Raw genomic sequence first — 20,100 nt, forward strand, 5'->3', positions numbered from 1 at the left:
CTCTCTCTCTCTCTCTCTCTCTCTCTCTCTCTCTCTCTCTCTCTCTCCCTGTGTGTGTGTGTGTGTGTGTGTTCATGGAGGCCAGAAGAGGATATGAGATCTCCTGGAGGTAGAGTTATAGGCGATCCTGTGATACCTGCTGTGGAATTGAACCTGGGTCCTCTGAAAGAGCAGCAGAAGCTCTCAACCACTGAGCCATTTCTCTAGTTCCAAGATACAACTTTAAATCAAGTTCTGGGATTTGATTGACTTTTTAGATATTTGATGGTTATTTCCTCCTCCTCCCACCACACCCCTTTCCCAACATCAGAAAAGTTTTATGGAGTACTTGGTAGAGTTTATTTGCCCCTGTCACTTGCAGGCAGATATAGCAATATGATCAGATTCTGAGTTGTGAATGTAGATGTTCTTCACAACTTCTGAGTCATGTTTTTGTTTGTTTGTTTGTTTTGTTGTTGTTTTTATTTTTTGGTTTGTCTTTTGTTTTAACAGAAATGAGAAGCTTTCATCTTCCTGGTGACGAAAACATAATATAGTGCTGAGCTAGTTTTGACACTAATCTAGGGATGGTAAAGCAAGATGACAGAAGGTGGCCCACCTCAGTTTACATTAGAATGAAGCTGCTGTATTAGTACACGTTTTTTGTATGTAAAAAGCAAATAACTTAGAATATGTCACTGCAAACATTTATTTCTCATCCCAGATTTGTAAGTTGGCTGAGGCTGCCCCTTTTGTTCTGAAACTCAAATCTTGAAGTAGGTTTTCTACAATACACTTAGCATGGTAGTCTTCCCTATGTGCAGTATGAGATAGCTGCTTAGGACTTGATGCTGGAAGAGAAGGACCAAATTCAGCTCTAGTCCACATCTCATTTTCATCAGACTGAAGGGAAATTGAAAGATTTTAGGAGACTGGTACTTCCTTTCTCTAGCAGCCCTTGGATTTAGTTTGTAGTTTTCCAGGACATGCAAATTCATTGTCAGATGTTCTCTGCAGGGATCCCATCACCACTGAAAGCTGACCTCTCCTCAAAAGTTTGAGATTTGCTTCCATAAACCCTTTTCTAAATGTCTAAACAGGACAATCCCCATTTCCCAACCATACAGTCTGTGTTCCCCTTTCTACCCATTCGCTCTACACAATGGAGTCCTACTCAACTATTAAAAACAATGACTTCATGAATTTTGCATATATCCTTTAAATATATAGATTCTGCATACAAGAGAATGTCACACAATGGAATGTCTTATTCCAATATAATTATTTCCATTTTCATCCATTTTCCTGAAAATATATAATTAGTTTTTCTTCGTAGCAGTGTAAATTTCCACATTTTTACATGCCACATTTTTATCCACTCATCTGTCGATGAACATCTTGGCAGATTCTATGTCTTGGGTGTTGTGAGTTGTGCTATAGTAAATGTACAAGTATGTCTGTGGTCTGCTTGGAGTCCTTGGGTATATATTCAAGAATGATATATCTAGGTCATATGGAAGTTCTATTTCTAGTTCTTTTTCTTTTTTGAGCTATGGCATCTCTCTTTGAATCCTATCTCTGCTTATTTATACCACAAAACTTTTTTCCTATCCTCCATCTCGGACCAATGTATTTTTTTTTTTTTTGTGGTCAGAGCATTATGTTTCCTCAATAGTAGGTTCATAGGAAACTGAACAATACTTATTTGACTCAATGAATCACAAGAAAACCCGACGACGACAGTTGTTTTCTCAGAAGAGCATAGTAATGTGGGCCAACAGAATGAAAGAGCATCTGAGACTTTCTGAACAACATCAGAGATAGGGAGGAGCGAACGGCTTGGAGGACTTCTGGGAGCATCTAAGCCTGTTTTAACCTTCGGAGCTTTATGTGGGAGGCCAAGCCTTAAGAGATGCATCTCATTTTGGCACCTGACTGTGCCAAGCGCTTTACCGGTTTCACTCCGCCCCACACCTCAGGAGGAAACAGGTAAAAACTCTGAAGCCAGATCTCACTTCAGGGGCAGTTCTGGGAAGTGGCAGAGCCACAGTCTCGCGCAGGCGCACTAAGTTTCCCACGTTCGGGCCCAGTTCCAACCTAGGCGAGCATTCGCAGGGGTTCGTTTATCACCTTTCCCGTGGGGACCCCGCCCTCTGGTTCCCGTGGGTAAAGCCTCGCGAGATCGCTTACGGCAGGCCCGGGCGGTTGCCATCTTTGTGTCTGGCGAGCGAAGGCGCCCGACGGAAGCCCCGAAGCCGGCAGCTCTTTGGCCAACCTCTCCCCAGACCGGATCCAGGAAATACAAGGCGGGCCTCAGTGGGAGGGACGCCGTGAGGGAGGAGGAGGCAAGGGGGCGGCGGCAGCGGCGGCTCACACCGGATCTGTCCTCGGCGCGGCGCGCACTGGAGGGGGTTCGGCTGGGGAAGCCGTGCCCTCCCGGACCCCCGTGGGAGCCTGCGGACGGACTGAGGGTCAGGCGGAGGAACTTGGAGCGACAGCGAGGTCTCGGTGAGTGGTGGCGGGGACGCCCAGCACCTGCCCGAGGCCAGGACCTCAGGGGTGCCCTGGGGTCGTCCTAGTGACCCCGCGCCCACGACGTTGGGCGTGTTGCGGGACTGCGGGTGTTGGCGGGGCTCGACCCGGCCTCTGGCTCTTAGCCGACCCGGGTAAGTACCTGGCTGCGGGAGGTTTGCGCAGGGCCTGTCGTGGCGGCTGCGCCCGCCCGGACGCCCCAAACGCCCCGAGGCCGAGGGGAGAGGGAGTGGCTGCGGGTTGGAGGTGGAGGGGCTTGATCGCTATCAGCCCTCGTGTGAATCAGGATGATGCTGTTCCTCCCGGGCTCCTGGACATCATGCAGAACGCACCTCTACGGACAGGTTTGAAGTCCTGGTAAGGTGTTCAGGGATTAGGTCTCCCAGAACTGAGGCTGGTTCTCGTAAAGGTGTTGGGACATGTGCATGTGCACAAGGTTAGTAGTGGTAGTAATGATTGTCGTGGAAGAGGTTTGCAAATAATTGTTGGCAGGTGTTGAGTAAGCTAAGACAGCGCCTTCTTTTAAAGATGACACAGAACAGCCACCCTCTGAGGTCCAAGAACAGATTAGACTTGGTCCTAGTTGGAGTTGTATCATTTAGTACTGCATATTTGCTTATAAAGTGAATTAAGTAGGAGAGGAGGAGGTAAGATGTAGGCAAGGTAAAGGAAAAAGGAAGCTGCACAATAAAGAACCAAAAGTTTAGGCTCAAGACATGCTGAAGAATAAGGCACTATCTGTTCAGAAACATAACATTTAGATTTTTGTTGTTGCTGAGAAAATTTCATGTCAGTGGTGCAAGGCAGGGCTCTTTGGTTGTGGTCTTTAGTAACCTTTCTCAATTTTTATCATTTATAATGTATTTACTGAGGAGTTTGTAAAAAGAAAGAAATGGGTAGTATAAATGAACAACTTGATGAACCAAGCTTGCTCTGTACTTGTTGGTGGGTGGGGGTTGGGGTAGTTTCCTTTTTGCTTTATGAATGATTTGGAGGGCTATACAAGAACACATTTAAAAAGGAAACATGGTCGAGAAGTTTTTGGATTTTTTTAAAATGGAGGTTTAACTGTATAATATTCAGTTACAAAGTGCATCATCTAAGGTAACTTTTTCTCAATGAACACTAGAAGTGTGCAAGCATTTCTAAAATTTTACACATACGTAATTTTCAGTCAGTGTAAAAATTATATAATTTTTACAAATGCAGAGTTTCCCTCCCCTTTTTCCTAGAACTTGTTTAATTAAGGGCAAGTTGACTTTAGTGAAGGTAGATATTGAATATATGATTACCGTGGTTATATCTGATGGGGCATAATGAATGTTCAGTCATCCAGACTTTTCTTCTGTTATTTGACATATTCTTTTCTTTAATTGTAGACCATCCTTGTACAGTTTGTGTTGGAGCAAAGTGAGCTGAGTATTTGCAGTCACTGGGCTTGGTAGGCAGTACACATTTTAATTTAATCCTTATAGATTCTCTATGTTAAAGATAATGTCGGTTGCATGGATAACAGCATACAACTTCAGTATTCTTCTGTAGCTTTACATAGCTGAGGTTATATAGCGGGTAAAATGCAAAGCTAGAAATCAGATTCTTGTCTGGCTGAGTTTAGAGCACATCTTCTTTCTAGATAGGCTGTATGTGCTTATGTATGTGCTTATTAAATTCACAAATTTAATGAAAGTGGATTTCTTTTTATTGTAAAGAAACCATTCAATTCTGTTGAAGGTTTTCGTGTGTCTTTAACAACAGATAAAGACAAGTATTTTTTTTTCCTTTTAGATGGGTCTGTTTTCTGGACAGAGGTACAGTTTGAGCTAATTTTGTAAAGATTCTAAGTAGTTAGTAGTGACCTGTACCTGAAATTCATGGTTTTGGTAACTTCACTTTAACATACCCAAGATACTTCAAAGAATAAATGTTTTATTACTCCAATCTTGAATTATATTTACAATTGCACTACTAAAGTAAAATAGCAATTGTTTACAGGGGCCTCTGGTTTGTGATAACGTATAGTTACCATCTTAGACCTCAGTACAGTACTTGTTAGGCAATTTTGCTGTTCTTCTTTTCATTTAGTCCCAAAGTTTTAGAGTTAGATTGCGTTTTGCAAAAAATAAGGCCAATATTAGGACAAGCAACATCATCATTCTCTTATGGGCCTAGGGGTGGACAGATTTTTAGATCCTCCAGATCTAAAGGCAGTGAGTTTCTGAGCCTTTGGTGAAGTCACAGGGACACTTTGCAGAGGTGTTAGGTTGGGGAAGGCATCGCTTTTGGCTCCCACTGGTCTCTGCTGTTGGGTCTCTTGACGTGCTGTTGCGCTCGTAGTCCTAGCTCTTATCTCTGTTCAAGAGACAGGCCCCACATCTGGGTAGAGTTCAGCTGGAAGAACAGCCAGAGCCGTTGGGGGTGGAGTGGGGAGGAAAATGACACCTAAGTGGTACTCATCCTCCAGCAGGTCATTTGGCCAGAGTTAATGATGTGGTTAATTATCTTTCACTGGGAATTCTAGAAATGTTTTGTAGTTTGGGATTTTTTTTAAGTATAAATTGTTTTAGAAATCTTCCTGGAGTGGCCCTGTCTCAGACATGGAAAAAGGATTTCTGAGTTACTCAGTCTGGGCATATGTTCTATGGAGTATGGGGCTAGTTTAAATAACACCTTGTAATCTTGATGGACAATCTTTGGGCTGAAGGAGCAAGTTTTTAATTATAGTTGAACTCCCAAGAAAGAGTTAAATATACTTTACTTGGGAAGGTAATTACTCTTGGTATTTGGCCTATTAGAGTGGAAAATATTGACAAATGAGAAAACCTACCTAGAAGTAAGCAGAAAGCCTTTCTGACATAATTTATATCATTTCTATATAAAAAAGCACACCAGGAAATTGTATGTATGTAGAAGCTTGTTTTGATACCTTTGGCATAACTATATTAATATCATAATCATGAATATATATCTAAAAATAAAATAGTTGTAATGAGATACATGGAACTATTCAACTGAATCTTAAATATTTAACAACATTTTTATAATTTAATTAATTGAGAGCTCTATTTGCTTACTATTCTACTGTTCAGAATTTCACCTTTCTTCTTACTTAAAGTCTCTTAGCTTCCTTTCTTGATGCTATCCTGCCCTCACCTGGATCTTTCTTTTAATTCTCAGTTGACCCAGTGGTCTTTTGCAAGGTGCATGGAAAGTGAATAGGCCTACAGAGCCTTTGAGCCCATCACCCTGGTCTGAATTCTTTTGCCCTAGCAAGTCAAGAGGCATGTAGTTAAGACCCCATAACCCACCAGATTGTGTCTTTAAAAGGAGAATGAGAATAATAGATGAGGGAGGCAGTATCCAGACTCTTGCTATGGTTTCCTGTCTCCCTTCTTAAGAGTCAAGAAGCTAAGTTTGTAGAAGCCAGTGTGCTGCAGAAGTGGGCACTGTTCCTTCCTCCTCTTCACCACCCACTCCACTCTCAGAGGTTCCACTCCCTTCTGTAAGCAGTCATCTCAACTTCTGTCCTTCTCCTAACTAGGTTTAGCCTTCGTCCTCTCTGATCTCTCTCCTACTCCCAGCTCTGACTTTTGTCCTTTTTCATGCCCTTTCTCCTGCTCTGCTTTGATCAGATCTTAAGGAAGCTCAGGCTTTTTTCTTAGTGAGGGAAGATTTCCTTCTACTTCCAGAACTTAATAGGGCAGTGTTAGTTGGTGTAGTACTGAGTTGGAAGGTTAAATGGGTTTTCCCATAGAACCATTGCTAATAGAGCTTGGTATTTTGTATATTTCTGTTACCTTATGGATGTTTAGGCTTTTTATGGATTGGTTTAGAATGTAGCACATTTATCATTGTTTCCTGGGAAGCCTAGGCCCGAGGTTCAAACACATGATTTTAAAAACACAACAAGGCAGCGGTAAAGTGGAAATTTCTGGTTTCTTTGGAGACTCAGTTGTGTCATATGGAGTTTTTATGGAAACTGTACCTTTCCTTTCCACTATCTCTGGTGGGTAGTGGGCTAGAAGGGCGGCTAAAACATTTAAGTACCCTTATTAAAAATAGGTTTTGAAAAATATAAGCCTACACAGCTGTACATAGGAATCTAAAGTAGTCTCAACAGTGTGCACAAGACTTGTACAAACTCAAGACAGAACAAATCCCAGTGTAAAGACAGAAGTTGGGCACAAAAAGTATTGGAAGTTGTTTTAGCTGTTTAGAGAGGTAGAGTTAGTTTTCTCTAACAGTAGACCCTGGTAAGTTTACCACACTCCAGTGGAAGAAGTATTTGGGGATCACAAATTGGTTTTGATAGAATTTTCTTTTAAACGACATGAAGTCGGGAAGGGCAGGGAATGTGGGAAGAGTTGATAGACGAAAAATGAATATGATTAAAACATATTATTTTAAAAATCTCAAAAAACTAATTAAATATTAAAAGTGCCTTGTATTCTAAAAATTGTTGGAGGTTACCTGCTTTTTGTGAGAATAGTAGGTAGCTCACCTTTGACTATCTGAGTTTGGTGTAGTTATGCTGATGGGATGGCTCTTCTGGGAAATAAACTGATAAAGGTTTTAAGTCTGTAGTCTTTGAAAATGTTTACTTTATACATATGAGTGTTTTACCAGCATGTATGTCAATGCACGAGCTGTCCAAATTGACCAGAAGACATTAGATCTCCTGGGACTGAAGTTACAGAAAGTTATCAGATGGCATGTGGAATTAGGAATTGAACTTTGGTCCCCTGGAAGAGCAGCCTATGCTCTTAACTACTGATAGGATCTTTTAGGGTGTCAATGAAATTTTTCTGAATCTGAATATACATTTTGAAATAAAAAGTATTTGTTCCATCTCAATTTAATGTTTGTCATTAAAGCATATCTTATGGTGGTGTTAGAACAACAAAGTTCTAGTTTGTCATGAAAATGATATCTTTATTGTACTATTTCTTGTTGATGTTTTGAATCTTTTCAAAGGTCCTGGTCATCTTGGTGTTATTTACTCTGTTTTACTTAGTGATAAATGAGGATGGTGTTTGTTAACCTGAAGGTTTTAAAATAAAGGTTTATTAGTCTGCTGTGATATATGCTATAATCACATGGTGTGGTATTGAGATGATTCAGTGAGAGATATCAAAGTGAGAAAAGCAAAGCCAAACTTATTTTGTACCTGTTCTCCATAAGTGTATTGAATCTTAGCTTGCTTGAAGGAAATAGTCTAATAAAAGCCAAGATGAGGCTTTAAGGGTTGTTCTAGGCCATTCTTGTTTGAAAACTGAATTTCAATTTACACTCTCTGTTCATTTTAAGTTTATCAAATTCTATAGTTATATACAGAATATGGTGGTTAAAAAAATCTCTGTAGGCAAAATTCTCAAACAACTAGACCTTTTGACACAGACTAGCTCTGTGTTTTGGGGCAAATTGCTTAATCTCTGACCTGTTTCCTCAGTTTTGAAATGAGGATAATGTGGTATTTACCTCGTGAGGATTAAATGGGCCAGAGGATATATTATGTTTAAAGCATGACTAGCAGTGGTAAATACACAAAAGAATTGTTTTTGTTACTAACATTGTCATTGTTGTTAATACTTGTGCTTCCTTGTGAGATGATAGCCTTTCTATTGTGGTAGGAATAGCTGGAAAAGATGTCTTTACTTACTTGGTAGTAACCCTTGAAGCCAAAGCTTGTGGAAGGGGCCCAGGCTAGATGTATAATAACTGCCAGATATACTCACAATTGGTCATAGTTCAGGAAACCTATAGAATGTTAAGATTTTTTTCTGTAGCCCCAATTATATTATGTCAAGTATAAAGACTGTGCCTGTTTGATATATGAGCAAAATAGTATTGAGTAACTGTAGTTTCTTTATTAAAATTTAATGATATTGGCATCTATAAAGCTAGAGTCTGTAGAAAGGGAGCTTCAATTTCTATAAGGTCTATAAATAACGTTTTTTTAAAAATTTGAAATGTACTTGCTTTCCCACGGGGGGGGAACTTTTATGATGCTGTGCTTCTCAGGCCAGTTCAGCATATCTGAATTTGAATATTGATAGTACTGTGAAAACTAACTTTGTCTGTGACAATGTATCAGCAAAAACATGCATGCAGAACATCAGGTACTAAAAGATTATGGATGTAGCTTTGCAGAAAAGACAGTGGGCTCCTCCCTCTGCATGAACAACAAAGACGCACCATGCCTTGAGGAAGAGCTTTCTTTTCTGGTGGAGGTTGAGAATAGGGTAAGTGATGGCAAGAGCCATTTTTTTTTTCTGGCTTGTATTCTCCAAAGACTATACTGCCTAGTAAAGTGACTGACAACCAACTATGTATCCAGAGTGCCTGCCTTCACATCTCTGGTCCACTACTAACAGAACTTCTCATCTGTACAGTTTAAATAGAATGGTATTCTCCTTACAAGGTTTGTGGAAGGATTAAGTGTATTGGTGATAGATGAAATGCATAAAACCATATCTTCTTGGTGGAAGGTGGGTTTTAAAGAAATGTTATATATTCATCTTTGTTAAGCTTTACTGTTTTAGAATGTCTAGAACACCCTGGTCTTCTTGGTTGTCTACTCCCTGTCTCTGGTGTGCCTTAAATAGGATTCTTCTCTCCCACCTAAGAGTAGTTTTCTTGTCTTCTTTCCACAGAGGAGTGGATCTAGATGTTTCATTTTTATTTCGAGTCAGATTGAGATGAGTTTTGTTTTGTTTGGGCCTTTTGGGTTTGATGGTATAATGTTAGGAAAATAGATAGCATTTAAAGACTCCTTCCTGGAGGCTCACTGTTAGATCTCTACCTTATTGCCACCTCACTGCACTGCCAGTGCCTGGTTTTATATAGGACTAGATCTCCTCAAATGTATATTAGCACCCGTTTACAGCACAGTAGCACTACATATATCTGTTTCCTTCCTTATCTAATAGTCAGATTTCACAACAGTATTTTAAATGTTTTAGGATACACAGTTAAAAGGAATGGCTCTTCCTATTACAAACATTAAACAAATAAACTCTCTTTGAGTCCTAGGTCAGCCTAGACTAGAGGGAACTTCTATTTAGCAAACAAACAAAAATAACAGTATGGGCCAGAGAGCTAGATGTCTCAGTAGGGAAAAGCTTTGCCATGCCAGTGTGAGGGAGGACCTGACTTCAAATTTCAAACCTACGTAAAGCTGGATGCCAAACTAGCAAGATAGCTCAGTGGGTGAAAGCTCTTGCTATGCAAGCTTGAATGTCATCCTCTGGACCCATGTAAAGGTGGAAGGAAAAACCAAACTATACAAAGTGGGCTTTGAACCTTCACAAACATGGCTGTGGCATGTACACACACTCCCCAGAATAAACAAACCAATAAATAAATGCTTTAAAATCTTTTAAAATTCTGTTTTACAGTCTTACCACCCCTACCCCCAGCTCCATTGGGTGAATCTGGAAACTTGCTTGTGTCCAATTGAGGAATAAATTTCTCATTTTTTTTGTATCTCTTACAAAATCATTTATTTATTTATTTATTTATTTATTTATTTATTTATTTATTTATTTATTCCTTCATTCATTTATTGCTTTAGAACAACTTTAGACTTAAATTTGCAGAAATAAATTACCCACACACTCTTCACCCAATCCTGTCATACTTGTCAAAACTAAGACTATGTTACCCAAGCTGCAAAGTTTAATTTTTATCATTTCCCCCACTACTACCCTTTTTCTCTTCCAAGATGGCATGTTGTATTTAATCATTAGATAGGCTCCTTTTTTACATGTGTTTCTTTCTTTTGTGTGTGTGCACATAACAGAATTTGTGTGGGGATCAGAGGACATATGGGACTCTGTACTCTTCTCCTATATATGAGACTCCTTTTTGAATTCAGATCATTAGGTGTGGTGGAAGTGCTTTTTTTTTTTAACTCACTGAACCATTTCACTGGCACCATTTTTAATTTTTTGCATTATATCATTGGTTTTTCTATTTTGTTAGAAACATTATTGCCATAAAAGCATTCTGTGATTTATTCTTCAGATTCATGCAGGTTCTGAAAGGCCAGGTGTTTACTCTATGGTTAGCAAAGCCAGAGATTCATCTTAGTACTGAACTTTATACTCTGAAATAAAAGGTGAGAGTCGTGTGATAGTGAGAAGAACCTCCTTGGATTTGTAGTTGAGACTAAGCACCTTTATAATTTAAAACTATCTCCACAAGATTAAAGAATAATTTGTATTGTTGATGTTTGATCGTGTTAGCTTCAGAGTGAAAAGGTATTCTTTTAAAATTATAAGCATGCTTATTTGTTGACATAGATAGAAATTGGGATGAACTGGGAAATTGAACTTTTAAGAAGTTACACTTTAATAAGAAACTAGTATAATCATGTAAGGTCAGCAAGGTAACATATTTGATTGTTTAAATAGGCTTTTAGAAAACCCTATGTTTCAATCAATAAATGATAGATTTAGTTTTAAACATTTCTCTAGGTATTCCATATGTGGAGATTCCATTATTCTGAACTTTCATAAATGCTTTAATTTTGCTCTCAAAGTCATCATGGTGTAAACAGAGTTATCTAGTAGGCTATACATCACAGACTTTACAAAGTCTTATCTTTGCTGCGACAGAAATAACTTTTGGCTATACTCATGGATGGCAAAGAAAATAGTTTTGGGTTGGTTGGGTGAAAATGTTTCAAATAAATATGGTGCATATTGAGAGACACTCCCAGTACACCCTCTTTTATGTAGAAATGCCTTAGAACTTAGCAAATTGGGAAGGATGGATGTAAGTCAGTAATTCCAGGTGTTTTATACTTATTCAGATCTTTTCATGACTTTGGACAAATCATCTAACTTTAAAGAATCTTGGTTTCTTTATTTGTAAAAGTAAGAGATTTAACTAGCTGTGTCAATGTATTAACTTCCAAGATTTAAAAACTACTCTTAACAGAAGACTATAAGATAGCTCAACACTTGTCACTGTAATTAAACAGAAGTCAGTTAATCCTATTGGATTCAGATAGTTTCCAAACAGCACTGAGAGTCACTTGTTTTAACACCTGTGTGAATATTTTTGGTTATCAGCATGTTATTCTTGAAATGATAATTATTTGAATTTTATGCTTTGATCTAAAGTACTGGATATCAAGTTTTTATGCTTTCAAAGTCTTTTAAACAATTTTGAAAAATGAATTCCTTCATCCCTTAAAAAACAAACTAACAGACTTTCCCCCTAGCTTTAATAGAAAGTGCACATTATCCATAGGGAATTGCTCAGTGAATTCCCAATAGCCAAGCACACATTTGTGTATCAGCACATAGAGCAGTAAACTGAGTGTCATAACAACTGTGAAGTTTTACCTACCATGGTATACCACCTGCTAGTCTTGACTTTTACCACCACATACAAGTTTTGCCTACTTTTGCACTTTACGTGAATGGGATCGGGTCATACCCTTTTCTGTCTGAATTTTTGGAGTAAAATAGTGCATGAAAAAGGAATCAGTGTACAGTTTTAGCCCAGTCTCATTGCTGTATGCTTCCTTGTATGAATATATCACTATTTATTGCTGATGGATATTGTTGAAGTACCAGTGTTTGAGAGTGTTGGTGGTCTTGAAGTAGGCAGATTTCTTAAACAAGGCTTTTTTTGTTAAGGATCGTTTATCTTAGTGCTGAGATTATAGGAGGAATGAGAGATCTTTTCTTGAAATCTGACCATTTAATCATTTTCTTACTTTTGAGACAGAGTCTTACTATGTAGGCCTGGTTGTCCTGAAACTTACAGAGATCCACTTCTGTCTGCTTCTCAGTGCTGACTTGTAGATGAGTAACACCATGCCCAGTTTAACACAGTTCTAAAAAAAAAATCTCTAAAACTTATGCAAATCTTAGGGAGAATATCAGTATTTTAGCTAAATGTTATAGTTAGAGGTTTGTGCTTTCATAACTCTTGGGTACAATTCTGTCAAAAAAGTGTCATATATACCTTGTCTCTTGTCACTTGCTCATTTGTAGTTCTTTATTATGTGCTGGAAATGAGGCCTGGCTGGTTACAAATACATTTTGTAACCGTGTGAAATGCTCTTCCAGTTTTTCTGAGTCTTTTCAGAAATAAAAGTTTCTCATTTTTAATATAGTTAATATTTTCCTTTATGTTTAAAGTACACACAGATTTCAATTTAAACCATTTTTCCTATCCCATGATTTTAAAGATTATTTTCTCACATCCTGAAGCATTGAGGCTTTGGTATTCACACAAATGTCCAGTGATTACCAAAAATTGTTTTCTGTCCTTTTTTCCTTATGGATAGCAAGATGTCCCTGCACATAGTTTTCCATACTATTGAGAAGAATTAAATACACATATATATCATGGTTCTGTTTCTGTGCTCTCTGTTCCCTTTGTATTGCCTTGTTCTGACACCACACTGTCTTGTTTATTAGCGCTTCATACTAAGTCTCAGAAGTCAGTAGAACAAGTTCTTCCACCTTGTCCTCAGGACATCTTGGCTGTTCTCAGCCCTTCACACATTTATATGAATTTTAGTATCATGTTACATAGACAGACATGTTAATACTTTATGATTGTGAGGATTCTGAACATTTGGTGGAGAAATGACATCTTTGTTTTCAACTTCACTAACATTATTACTCAATTTATTTTTTTCTCTCTGGTATTTATAATCTCCAGAAACTTTTATTCTTATATATTTGGTATTTTCATGTTACTGTATTTAAGTGGTTGTAGACTTTATTTTGTTTACATTTTTATGCTGACCTTATAGATAATCCTTGAGTTAAACTTTCATTACCCTTAGTACTTATCTTTGGAATCATTTACTAGGTAGTTAGTCATCTTATCTGCCAATAAAGAACTTTATTTCATCTTTTCAAAATGTGTTATATGTTTTTTGTGTTACTAACTGACATTCTCTTATGCAGACTAGAAATAGTATTAGTGGGAACTGATTTTGTTCCATTTCTCAAAGAAAAACATTTACTATTTCTGCACTAATTAAGATACTTCTGTTTAATTTTTTCCTAGCTTTTTTAAGAATAAGGAAGCTTTGGTTTGTTTTTAGATTAGTAAATATTTATATTACGAATGATGAGATTTCATCAGGTGTGTTCTTTCTGGCAAAATATCATTATGTTCTTCATATCAAATTTATTGATTACTAGTCAGTAAATCAGGTTTATAACCCAGCCAGATCAACAAAACAGATTTCTTTTACATTACTTGGGAATTTCAGACTTTTGTTCATGAGTAAGATTGCTTTGAATTACACATTTTTCTTGTATTATTGTCAAATTTTTATAATAGTTTTTTTTTTGCATGCTAGCATTCAGTAGTGAAGCTATTTAAATATAGGGTTTTCTTTATGGGAAACTTCAGTCGTAGGTTCAGTATTTAAAAACTACTGGTAGAAACTGGGAACCTGACTTGGTAGAGTGAGTAATAACCATTAAGCCGTCTATTCAGTCACTGGCAGTATATAAATGTGAATGGTACTTCATACCTGGAATCCCTCACTTAAGAAGTGGAGGCAGGAGGACTGTCTAGAGTTCAAGGTCTTTCTGGCTACATAATGAGTGCCAAGTGAGTGAGGCCTACATATCATAATCCTAGTTGAAACAAAAGAGAGTGAACGAATGAAAAATTTCAAAAGTTGTTTTAGTATGTATTCTTCAGGCCCATTTCATACCACTGTTTTGGCAGATCACTTTGATAAGCTTTTCAATTTCATTTAAAATATTATTATATGAGATAAACACATCTTTTAGAAAGAAAACATTTTTACAAATTAAATATAATGCCAATCTGTATTATATACCGTGTGCATGCCTAGTACCCATGCAGGCCAGAAGAGGATGTTTAGTTCCCTGGAACTGGAGTTACAGATATGCCAAGTGGATGTTGGACATTGAAATCAGTGACCCCTTCAAGAACAAGTGCGCTTAAACACTGAGCCATCTCTCCAGCCCCTTTCATTATATTTAGAACCTCCTACAATCCTTCATCCTCCTCTGTAGGGAAACTCCTACAATCCTTCCTCCTCCTCTGCTATAGGTTTCCCCAAGTTCTGCCTGATGTTCCCATCAGTTGCTGGATGAAGCCTTTCTGGTGATAGTTATGCTCCTGTTTACCAGCATAGCAGAATATCATTAGGCATTATTTCACTGACTTTTTTTTTCTGAGTGTGTTTGGTTCTATCCTAGGTGTCTGGGTCCTCGCCCTCCAGACAGTGTCAGGGGTGGGCTCCCTCTAGTGGCTTGGATCTCAAGTTGGACTAGTCATTGTTCTGTGCTACAAGTTCTGTGCTACTTTTTACCTCAGCACATCTGGCAGGCAGGACAATTTGTAGGTCAAAGGTTTTATGTCTGGGTCGGTGTCGGAATCCCTCCACTGGAAACTTTGCCTGGTATAGAAGATGGCCATTCAGGCTCCATATCCCCCATTGCTAGGAGTCTTCCATAGGGTCCTAGGATCACCCTCGAAGATTCTAGGGAGTGTCCATTGCCCTAGGTGTCTATCTCCTTCCAGAAATGTGCTTCAGTTCCAGTTGTCTCTCCCAGTGCTCTTCCCCATCCACCCCCTACAACCTGATCCCTCCTGTTTCTATCCCCACCCACCCACCCACAAAATCTGTTCTGTTCCCCCTTCCCAGGGAGATACCTGTGTCCACCCTTGAGCCTTTCTTGGTACTGCACTTCTTTGAGTCTGTGGTTTTTAGTATGATTATACTGTACTTTACAGCTAATATCCACTTATAAGAGAGTACATACCATGTTTATCTTTCTGAGTCTGGGTTATCTCACTTAGGATTTTTTTTTTCTAGTTCTATCCATTTGACTGAAATTTTCATTTTTGCCTGTGTATATAACATTTTCCCCTTACAACCTTTCTGGCTCAGGGCTTTTTTGGTGGTGGTGGGATTTTTAATGACTTCATGAATTTCCTTAGTGGTTATAGGACTGACTATTCAGATAGTTTAACTGATCTTGATATAGCTTTGGTAATCGATATCTGTCTAGAAAATCATTCATTTCATTTTAGATTTTTCAGTTTAGTGGAGTACAGGCTTTTGAAGTAAGACCTAATGATTCATTGAATTTCCTCAGTGTCCGTTGTCATACTGGGTTTTAGTTAGGTCTCTTGACAAAACCATATGTGTGGCCTTTTTGTTAATGTAGCCTAATAAACACCATCTGTGTTTGAAACATTCCATCCATTGAAATTTAATATAATTGCTGGTAGGTAAGGGATTAAGAACATCCTTGGTAATTTTTCTTGTAGCTGTATTTGTTCTCCTCCTTTGCTTCTTTTCATTCTAATATCACATACTCATTTCTATTCCTCATGAAATTACTATAGAATTTCCAATATATGTCTAATGATCCTTTTACCTCACTACTGTTTGGTTAGAACAAGTACATTTTACACTTTAGTTCTGTTTATTATCCATCTCCTGGCATTTATGCAGTTGATTTATAATCCTTTATACATTTGTAACTCTGTGGGTACTAATTGTTTTGTGACATCAGTGTTCTTTAAATCTTTTTCACATACTTGCTTACACTTTGTAGCTCCTTCTTGGGTCAGTTTTGTTTAGCCTTATGACTTCTTAGTTAGGATTGGCTGGCTGTATTTTGTTTTTATTTATGAATGTTTTTCATTTTTATTTTTTAAAAATATATTAATGTATGGAGTATAGATGTGTGCATGAGTGTGCACATGTGCATGGGCATGCATGTGATGTTGACAACTTTTAGTTCTGTCCTTTTACTGTGGACTTCAGGAGTCAAGCCAAACTCAGGTTGTCAGTCTTGTGCTGCAAACACTTTTACCCAATTGAGCCATTTCACTTGGGCCCTGAAATTAATCTTTTTAAAAATGTTATACATGGGTACAGTATATACAACCACTGAAATTCATTATTTTTATTTTTAATTTGATACATGGGTACTGTGTGTACAGCTCCTAAGATTTCATTCTTGATAGATATTTTCCCCAGAGTGGAATTGTAAGCTGCCAATTATTCTCTGTTTTTTTTTGGAGATACCCAGTCTCCCTCCCCCCATCTTTTTTTTTTTTTTTCAAGAATAAAGCCTTCAGCCTACCATTTGTTTCTTTAAAAGCAGCTACTTCCCCAGAAGGGTGCTTTACAATTTTCTTTTTTCTGTGGATTTTTCAACCAGTAATTTATTGAAAGTTTTAAGTATGAGGTTTGACATCTTTCGTCGTTTTTGGAATCTTTTCAGTCATACACTTTATGTTTTCCTGGGATTTCAGTGACCTGTGGAATATTAGACCATCAAACTATATGCTATTTATGTTACCCACCCCTTCCCTTTCCAGCAGTCTTTGAGTTCATACTTGTAAGTGATAATATCCATCACTCATTAAATGGTCTTTCATTAATTAATTTAAATTTTTGCAGTTTTAGTAACAGTTACTTTTCCTTTAAAAATCTATAGTCATTTGGAGCATGTCATTATTTGTGCCAATCAAGCTCCATCCACGTGTTCAGTCAATATTCTCAAGATTATATTCCATAATAATGCCATAGACTTGTTACCTTCCACATTATGATGTCTGCACAGTGATTTATTTCTTAAAAGCTCTCCTTGTTAGGTGTAGCATATTGGCTATGCTTAGCTACTTTTTGTGGTTTTCAGGTTTGGTGCTGAGATTTGGGGAGGGGGTAGTGAATATAGCAAACATAGTTTAAAACTTGTACCCTGATAAAGCTCTATTTACCATAGCTTCTGTGAATCTGTTCTAGATTGTTTTGCTGTTGCAGTGGCGATAGTGATGACGGTGGTTGTGGTTCTTATGGTTTGGTCATCTTGTCTTAGTTTTCTTTAATTTTATTCTGGAAATTGTATTTAAAAAGTAATTTTAGAAATCATTTGAAACCAAAGGTGATACATTTCAGAAACATTTGCATGTGCATGGGGGTGGGGGTTGTTGGGGAGTATTTGTTTTTGCCAGTCCAGGTATTGCTTAATAAAATTTCAGGTGGGGTTTTTGTTGTTTCTTTTGGTAGTAGTGGTGGTATTAGGGATTGAACTTAAGGCCTCTACATGCTAGGTAAGCATTCTAATGCTGAGTCAGATGACTCAAGACCACGATATATTCAGTGATTGATTACTGATTTATATTTATTTCTAAAATGCTGGTTCCATGCTGAAGGTGGGAAAAGAGTACCCACCACCCAAATGGATGTCTACTTTTCTAGATCTCAAAGGACTTCCCTGATAGATCTTTGACCCTTTAAGAAAAAGGATTTTTAAAATGTGTTGTCTGTATTAATTGTCTGTGGTGGGAGGGTTGATTTAAATAACCCAGTGTGATATACGTAAAAAGGCTTTTGGTATAAGTCTTCATTGACAGAATTTACTTATAAATGTCAGTGACTTTGTTTTCTTCGACACGTCAGGCTATTTTTAGAGTTGTATATAAGCTTTGTTGTGTGTGTGTGTGTGTGTGTGTGTGTGTGTGTGTGTGTATAATTATGTAACTTTTACTCAAAGGTTACCATATTCTGTGTATATATAAGTAAATTATTTCCTGACTATTCAGCAAGAATTTTGAGTCCTTTTAATACTAGCAATTTTTAGTCCTTAGCAATAAATAAGTTTATTATATTAATGTGGTAACTAAATGCAGTGTCTGGAATGATTATCTTTGGAATGTGAAATTCTACTGGATTGCTATTGAAATTGGAGTGCCTAATAGGAACAAATTTTTATTACTTTTATGGGAAAGAGTAGTATCCAGTTTCCCGTTGACCATGACTTGTTAGTGTACCTATATGTGGGAATAATAGACATCTGCTGGTCAAAACAAAACACAGAAGGAAGCTCTGGGAGTCTTAGGTTTGTATGACATTCAATTCCTGCACTTCTAACACATGAGTATGCTGTCTTTTCTAATTTTGTATTGATGTTCTTTTGTGAAATATTTTCATTATCCCTGTTTAAGGCTTCTTTTTGGGAGAATGCACATTAAGTAGTGTTCTCCCATGTTCCACTCACAAATCACTTACAGTTTTAAAACTCTTGAAGGAACTCTTGACTTGTACCCTTTGAATATACTGGTTTGTTCCTGTTTTTTTTCTTTTAATTATCTATGCTTTTTGTGGTATACTTTGGGGTTATTTTCCTTCAGCAAACTTACTTTTCTGAATCCATTTCTCCCCTTTATAAGCTTTATTCTCAGCATACAAAGTGTGCACATTTCACCAGCTCGAGAGAATAAGGGTATGGAGTTTATGCTTGTGTGCTTCATCACTTACTATAAGTTTATTTGAGAATTCAATCCATAAATACACTTACTTTCATCATTCCCACCCCTCCCTCTGCCGTTTCAACTCCTTCATCAAATTCTTGACCACTTTTATAATTAGTGTTGTGGTTTGGGGCTGACCACTTAGTATTGGGGGCTCATTCTGTAGAAATCTCATTTTGCTTCCTCAGCAGCCATTGACTGCCTGTAGCAGTTTATCTTGGGATGGGTCTGCAGATTTTATACAGGCAATTATATTGCTGGGAGTTTATCGGTACCACCACATCCCTATCCTGTCCAAAAGACATTTACTTTGTAGCAGATTATCCTGGGTCCTCAGGCTCTTAGAGTTTCTCTCTGTCTCTCTATTCTTCAGTATTTCCTGAGCTGTAGGTGTAGATGTGCTAAAGATATCTCATTTGGGGCTGAGTACCCCATGGTCACTTATTCTCTTCATTTTTTGCCAGGATTTGAACAGCTAACATAGCCTCTGCCAACTGAATTTAAAAAAAAAAAAAAGCTTGGTTGCAGCACCAATGAGAGTTGTTCTTATCTAGGGGTAAGGATAAGTATTTAGAGGGCAGTTGAAAACTAGATTACCTAAGTAGTAGTAGCTTCTGGCTCGTGAACTCTCCAATCAGAGGTTGGGCTAGGTTAACATACTTGAGTTTCTTTGAATTGGTTTGAGTTACAATTAGACAGTTGTTGATAACTCCTTAGAGACGAATGACTCATTGCATTTCTAATAAATATATAAAGGTACTAGCTTGTTTTTTTCTGCATCTAGCTGTTTTTTTTATATTCTGAATGAGATAATTAAAATAATTTTTTTTCCTCCTACGTTTTTCTTTTCTTTGTTGATTTAGTCAAGGTCTTTCCAGGCTGATCTTGAATGTGACTTTATCCTTTCCTTAACCTCCCAAGTACTTGAATTGTAAGTGTGGACTATCACACTCAGTTAAAATCATTATCTTTCAGATATTACTTGAAATGTGTTACTTTTTTCTTGAATATAATGATTCGTAGTTGATTTCATATAACTTTATGAACATACACAAATAAAAAGTTCAGCACACTTCTAATTGCTGTAGCTGACAACATATTGCTGTATTTGTTTTTCCCCCATTGCGCTTTCTTTTTTTTTCAATCACTGAAAGCATAAACAAAATGTAATTGCACTCCAAAGTGAATGTGCCTCATAACACATTTTTTATGTAACTGCAATGACATTATCATACAACACACCTAATAATACCCTAGCAGCAAAGGCAACACTTAGTCCATATGAAAGTTTTCCCAATTAAG

The 20,100-nt window shown here is 37.6% G+C and overlaps 1 protein-coding gene across 2 annotated transcripts in view; it reads left to right on the forward strand.

Annotated features, from left to right (window-relative positions):
- Positions 1 to 2,395: 2,395 nt before the first annotated feature.
- The window catches only part of Tab3 (TGF-beta activated kinase 1 (MAP3K7) binding protein 3), a 59,379-nt gene continuing 41,674 nt past the window's right edge, over positions 2,396 to 20,100 (forward strand). Inside the window, exon 1 of one of the 2 annotated variants that reach the window (XM_028765052.1) lies at positions 2,396 to 2,487. The gene's annotated coding sequence lies outside the window, so the exon portion shown is untranslated. The remainder of the gene's footprint in view (positions 2,488 to 20,100) is intronic. The other variant, XM_028765053.1, reaches the window with a different exon arrangement.

The sequence above is a fragment of the Grammomys surdaster genome, unplaced genomic scaffold (assembly GCF_004785775.1).
Source record: "Grammomys surdaster isolate TR1022 unplaced genomic scaffold, NIH_TR_1.0 148, whole genome shotgun sequence".
In the NCBI taxonomy this organism is placed as follows: domain Eukaryota; kingdom Metazoa; phylum Chordata; class Mammalia; order Rodentia; family Muridae; genus Grammomys; species Grammomys surdaster.